Source organism: Prionailurus viverrinus, chromosome B3 (genome assembly GCF_022837055.1).
Source record: "Prionailurus viverrinus isolate Anna chromosome B3, UM_Priviv_1.0, whole genome shotgun sequence".
NCBI classification, from domain to species: domain Eukaryota; kingdom Metazoa; phylum Chordata; class Mammalia; order Carnivora; family Felidae; genus Prionailurus; species Prionailurus viverrinus.
The window spans coordinates 12,015,018-12,022,154 of NC_062566.1; the positions used below are offsets into that span (position 1 = coordinate 12,015,018).

General features: G+C 47.5%; 1 long non-coding RNA gene across 1 annotated transcript; it reads right to left on the bottom strand.

Annotated features, from left to right (window-relative positions):
* Positions 1-850: 850 nt before the first annotated feature.
* LOC125168647 (uncharacterized) lies at positions 851-2,776 on the bottom strand. Its single transcript, XR_007153232.1, has 2 exons — positions 1,912-2,776; positions 851-1,791 (listed from the first exon to the last, which is right to left on the bottom strand). It is a non-coding gene; the product is annotated as an uncharacterized LOC125168647 (long non-coding RNA).
* Between the last annotated feature and the right edge of the window lie 4,361 nt (positions 2,777-7,137).

Here is a 7,137-nt window from a genome sequence, read left to right on the forward strand (position 1 = left end):
TGGGCTAGAGACGCTAAAGGCTTCTCCCAATTATACAGCTGGTCAGTGCTGGGGTCACAGCTAGAAGTCAGTTGACCTGATGTCCAGCTAGGCTTCTGTCACCTGAAGCCTCCTTTTATCACTAGAAAGGTCTGTGAGATTAAAAAAATCTCTGAGCTCAGAAACTCCTACAAAGCCAAACCAAGATGGGCTGACCTCCCTGGGACAAGGTCCAAGCAGCTGAGCCAAGCAGATTCCTGATGGCCACTGAGCCTTGAGTGTTACTAGGAGGGTCTTGTATTGGAATAACTTTGGGGTGGGGGGGAGAAAAGGAAACAACAGTTTCTTTCTCTACAAGAGAAAACTAGCTTCGACTTGTCACGTGTCTCCTCACCAATGCTAAGGGTTTGGCAGTTGGCAACGGCTTTAGTGGTCATGGGTGACAAAGCACAAAAGGAGAGAGCCCCTTCTGCCCCTGCCCAGAGATTAGACATCTTCTCATTCAATTTCTGTTCTTTCTGCTGTGGTCAGAGTTTTCAATATTCTAGTGAAATCCTCTTGGCTATTTTTAGGCTACCAAAGAAGAAGATGTGGGAAATGTTGCAGGGGTATATTTCTCAATAGCCCTTCTCTAAGATTACCATGACATTTTGTTGGAATGTACATTTAAAACCCCTTGTGCATGAGTCCATTCAAAATGGCACCGCCGAAACTTTTGAAGATGCTAAGTAGAGGTGTCAGAGGGCCAGAGTAGGGATCGGTTGTTCCTTCTTTACAGACTCAGAGAATCACAGAGTTAAAAGGGTCAGGGTTGGAAAAAAAGGTGATGTTGTATGATTCTTTACATTTTGGAGTTGACAAAGTATTCGTACCATGTTCAATCTGTTATTATTTTAATGTGTGACTTAACACAGTTGACTGTTATTTGAGAAAAGAAAGAAAGAAGGGGTCAGGGGGAGTCTTTTAACTACCTGTTCAAGGATGGCAAATAAGCAAGAGCAGTTACCCTCATTACGTGGGCAATGACTCTCCACACATACGAAGGTGCATCAGGTTATGGTGGAATGTTAATTAATTTCTTCTTGCCTTTCCCATCCCTCTGGTGCTCCAGCAGATAACTAGCCTATGCTCACAGTGCCCGGGGAGGAACTGGACAGGGCAAAGGCAGTCTTCCTGTGAGGCCTCCAGGCATCTGTCCCCCAAAGGATCCCGAGGAGAGATTCGGAAATAGCACTGTCTTGATCAGACACATCAAAGTGTAAAAAAAGGATTTCCTGGCCGAAGCTGGTGGGTGGTGGGGAGAACAGTATACGTGTGGAAGGGGAGGAGGACGGAAGAGCTCCTTTTGTTCTGCAAACCAGCGCAACCAAAAGAAAGAGTGACTGAGGTTCATCTAGGCACACAGGGCTCTGGCAGCTTGGGAAAGTTCCAGTGTTCCAAGGATGGCTTGGAATGGCAGAGGTTCTGGGCCAGAAGGCATTCTCAGACTCTGGTGGCAGACAGCTCCCTGTTATCCGTGGACCCCAGAGTCTTGGTGTGACTTGGGAAGGGAGAGCCCTACGAGAGATGCTTGGATGAGGGATTAGCATAGAAAGTGATGTTTTAGAAAATGCAGTGGCACCTGCTGCTTCTCCCTTGGGCTTGTGGCTTGTGGTCCACCGCGGTCCCCTCGGGACCTCACAGTGGACTCCCATGGATCCCGACAGCACCCTGTGATGAGGCCACGCGGCCAGGAGGCAGACGAGTAGGTTCTGACGTCATTTGGGACTCCACACTCACATATTTCACTTCACAGTGGATGGCCCGTCTTTTCTGCCAAGAAAATAATAAAACGCTTTACACAAACACTTCAATAAAGCACTTCTTGGAAAGCTCCATGGAAACAGAGACGCGTTCAAGGGAGGTGAGCACAGAAACTCACTAGGTACGTACCTCTCCTCCTTCAAGAAGTCTGCTTCTTCTTCTCTTCAGCCCTTTGCTCCTTTGTACCGGAAGACAAGGAAGCCTGCGTTTCTTTAACAGTCTGTTCATTGCCTCTGCTCATTTCAACTTACACGCATTTGCATGTGAAAATTACCTTCCTCAGTTCCCAAATTGATATTTGCATGCGCAAGGAGAGAGGCCTCTCTCTTTGAAGCTCGAGAAGACATTGCTGTAAAAAAATAATTATTATTTCCATCCTGATGCTCACCCTGTGGCCCGCCGTACCTGACACATGAGAGTGCGGCCAACAAGAAACCACACACCCCAACAAGCATCCGTTTTTATTTGGAGCATGGGCCCTAAGAGAGAAGCGGGTATTGCTTACCTCTAATTTAGTCGGACAAAATCTATACCTTGCAACTTAATTTCTCCTAGTTCCCGTTTCGTGTCACTTTCTGCTATCAACTGTGATTTGACTTCATAGATTACAGAACCATTTTTTCCTTCAGGCACTGGGATCCCTCGTTTTCTCTGTAGATTGAAGTAAGTACATAGGCACAAGGTACAAGAATAACTTTGCTGACGTTAACAACACAGTGCTTGGTTGATTTACCCAGGTGCAGAAGTCCCTGAGCATTCATTCTGGAGAAGCCTCTGGACCTCACAGGCTCCTCAGAGGTCTCACCCCTCTGCACCCCCACACAGCAAGACCCTGGACCCCATCCTTTGCAACAACATTGCAAATTTTTGTTTTCCTCTCTGGTAATTAGTCAGCTGCCAACAGCTTCCTTTCCAAGGACTGCTTCTCGAACTTGGCTCTCTTGACCCATAAGCAGGTCTGGATTTTGCCCAGGCAGACAGAAAGGCGAGGATAATTCCCTTGCGCCTCCTCCTTAGGACCTTGACGAAGACGATGACGAAGCATGTTAACCAGGCTGGTACTTTGAAGTTTACAAAAACGGCTTTCAACTTCATCCACATACGGTTTCAGATTTAATTCCAACAACAAGCACGCTGGGTAGACATGGCTGCCCAAATCGGAAACAGGGGAAACCAGGGATCAAAGAGTAATTTTCTCAAGATTCACAGCTAGGAAGGTGTAAAGATACATTCTTGGCAAACTCCTCCCAAGATGATGTGGCCCATGCATTTCCTCCACACGCCACACCTTCCCAAGGCAGGCCCTGTGGCCCCTGACTGCCCCACCCCATCTCCTTTCCTGTCCCTCTCCAAAAGTCACACGCACCCAAGAATGGAGAAGGAACCCCTGTAGACACACAGACAGCACCAAGGCTAAACAAAGGCTAGTCTCTTAAGGCACTGCATGGGGATTCATCATTTTTCCTTTGCCTCAAATGATTCATCATTTATTCTTTGACTCAAAAAGGAGAGGCTGGGAGCCACGACCCAGCTCGGTTGGTTCTCATCTTGGACAAGGTTCTCTGCATCCAGACCGTGCAGCCAACAATCTTCCAGCCACCAAGAGGAATTGGGAAAGGAGCAGCCTCCACAAAGCAGAAGCATTCTCTTTAACTAACATGCACACCTGTCAGGCCAAAGCCCCCTGAACTGTGTGGGATTCTGGAAATTGAGCACCCAAGACACAGAACATGAGTGATGCTGTACCGTCTCCTGCAAAACACTTCCCTGGGCAGAGTTTTGTTTCATTCTGACATCACCTCCGAAAAGTTGGTCCAGCAGAAATGATGATCCCTGGTGCACATATGAGAAAACTGAGGCCCATACAGGGTATGTAAATAGGGATACAGTTACCATCCATTCAGGGACAGGTCTGATGCCATGTTCACTTTCATGGGTCATCTTCTAATCCTCACAATGACCCTAAAGAGGAAAAATATGGAGGCCTGGAAAGGTCACGTGACACGCCCAAGATCATTAAGCCAGGGCGTGGCAAGATTAGTTACCAGACTTCCGATTCCCAGCATCAAGTTCAGAATTGTGTCTACCACTCACAAAAGCCCAAACTCTCTCACCCTGGTCTCCTGGGGGAACCTCTGATGGACACTGACACAGACAGACCCTTTATTGACTGGTCAGACCCCCAAATAGACCAGGTGACACAATTTAGTGGTTCAAAGGAGGAATCTGGGTATTACGCCCAGTGAATGTGTTTCAGGCCTGGACAGCAAGGAGTGTCGAGATTGGACCATTGCAGAAAAATGTAGATATGACGAAGTTTGCAGAGGTGGGATATTAGCCTTCCCATCACGCTGAATGTTTTCTTGGACTTTTCTGTCAGATTTATGCTAATCTCTGTTTTACAGATGAGGCCTTCTGAAGTTGATTTTTTTTTTAATGTTTATTCATTTCTTTTGAGATAGAGAGAGTGTGAGTGGGGAGGGGCAGACAGAGAGGGAGAGAGAGGATCCCAAGCAGGTTCCTCACTATCAGCGCAGAGCCCAACGCAGGGCTTGATCCCACAAACTGCAAGATCACGACCCGAGCCAAAATCGAGAGTTGGACAATTAACCACTGCGTCAGCCAGGTGGCCCCTGAAGTGGATTTTCATTGTTCAAAATAACCCGTAGGGAGAACACGCAGCAGTCAGCTTATAAACTGCAGAGCACAACTGCAAAACGATAGCTATAATACCACCATTTCATTCAGCATGATAGGAAGTAAAGTGCAATGGGTGACTGGGGCCAACACAGCACCGAGTAAGTACCAAACATTACTCATAGGCTTCAAATGATCAAAATTATACAGGTCTCCCATGTCTAGGGGTCAAATAATCCATGAAGGAAAAGCTGTGGAATGTGAAGCTGGGTGGGGAGTGGCTCACAGGAGGGAAACAGGAGAGCATTAATTACACTCTACATCTTTTTTTTTTTTAATTTTTAAATGGTTTTTTTATTTATATTTGAGAGAGAGAAAGAGAGAGAGAGAGAGAGTGAGAGTGTGAGCTGGGGAGGGGCAGAGAGAGCCAGAAACAGAATCTGAAGCAGGCTCCAGGCTCCAGGATCTGAAATGTCAGCAAAGAGCCTGATGCCGGGCTCAAACTCATGAGCTGTGAAATCATGGCCTGAGCCAAAGTCGGACGCTTAACTGAGCCACTCAAGTACCCCCACTCTCTACATCTTAAAGACACAAACCCATTTGGCTAAGGGACATCTCTGCATTAGCTCCAGCATCCCTGCACAAGAGGACCCTCAGAATCCCTCCAGGATGATGCAGCACACTCTCACCTCAACTGGTAGAATAAGACACAGGTCAGACCTCTGTTCTGGGCAGCAGAGCCTGTACCTGTGGTGGAAAGAAGCTCATTCCACACAGGCCAGTGGGAGCATCCGTGGGGCATCAGGCTTCTCTGCTCAGCCTGAGACTGAGGATCACTAAGTAACAAAAATGAGATGTCTTTTTGGAAGATGCACCCACTGCCTGCTTTGGGCATGGCAGGTGTGAAGGTGTGGATTTCCCCAACACACAGAATGCCTCCCATTTCTTAGAAGTCACAGCCCCAGCCTGTGAGTGCCGCCCCATGCATTCACTCCAAAGGGGAACACCACTCTGGTCAAGGAAGGGCTTTGCGTGGACACAGTGTTAGCTGGCACTGTCCGTCTCACAAGGAGAGTCTCTTAATTCCCAGTGGTTCTAAAGGGCAGGCCGTTAGGTCCCCGAGGTCCCTGTGGCTCAAGGCCAACATCACACGGGGTAGCAGATCTTCCCTGTTCCACAGCCCCAAGCCCTAGGCGTGTCCCCAGAGTCTCACTTCCTTGTAAGCTTGACCTGGAGCCCCCACAACATGTTCCAGGCTTCCTAAATGGAGACCAACAGAGCAAGCCTCAGAGGACACCATTTCTCACAACCAAACCTATGAAGGATGTGGACTAAATGGTTTCATCTTCTGCTGGGGAAGTTGGCCCCAGGAGAGGAAATTGATCACCAGCCAACTTCACGGGCTTCGGAAGCCATTTATCACCTTGAGTTTCCCACTGTACTCAACCAAGCACCAACCCCAGGAGGTGTTCCACAACCTAAGGGCTCCCTAATTTAAAATATTTCCCAGCTCCATCCTCCTCCTGGTGACCCACAAGGCATCCAGCATATTCAAGACTCCGAGAGGTTACAAATGCATAAATCCACTGCTTTGGCAAATTTCTTTTGACTTGAGCATCCCCTTACCAATGTGCAGGGGATGGCTCTGCATGATCAAGGCCGAGTTCAAATATTTTCATATTAATTGCTCCAACAAGTGGAAGGGGTTCTGGGCTTTGGAGGCGAGAGGGCTGAAGCAGCTGGTCTTGGGGGAAAAGAGATTTTCTAAACAGGAGGGGCCCTGTGGTTTGGAGTTCCTGTCCTAAGGCAGGGCAGGTCCCCAGCAAGGGGACAATGGTGGGCATCCAGGCATGGATGCTGTGCTTCAGCAGCTAAACCTGGGCAAGAGCCAAATGGCAACAGGAGACTGCGGTCCCCACCACCACCACAGGGTGCCACGCTGGCTTGGAAACCAAGCACAGCTGTGGGATTCCGTGTGCACTATCTAGAGAGTCCTCCCAAGCGTTCCAATTTGTATGAGTTCCCTGCAGCCTTCACAGGTAGGCTGGGAAAAAGGAAAAATCCCCTAAAATAAGTATGCTTCAATTTCTTACCTCATAGGCGCATCGAATGAAGTTTGCAGAAGTAGAGTCAGAAGACATTCCTCACCCTGGAGCCTCACGGTGATTGCAAATTCGAAGTGCACCCCGCGAATAACACCTACCAACGCTTTGTGGAACTTGTTTTCTGCAGAACGCTCATTAGGAAATGCTCGTGTGGGTAGACTTTGTACTTTCCTCAAGGTCTTTCCTTTCCTTCCTTCCTGTAATAAATAAGTTAATGAAAGGTGTTGTGTTAGCAACCAAATAAATATGACCTCAAAGAGAGCTGATATCAGCATCCTGTCAAACATCTGGATGAAGGTGAAAACTTCCTTTCACATTTTGAGATACCTAGATACCTGACCTCATGCACCCGGCAACTGCAGTTTTCTCCCACTAATTTCCTCACTGCTTTGGCCTAAAGTAAAATGTTTGCATCGTCTCATCCCAGTTTTATGATGGTAAATTACCCAGGAGCTGAGTTTTAGAAAATAACCTTAAAATCATGAAAATGCTTATGATATATTGATAAGCAAAATGCAGGTCACCAAACAGAATGTTCCACATATATAGTCAAGACTCATTATCCATGGCAATTATGTTCTACAAAGTAGCCAGGGACACTGAATTAACAGAT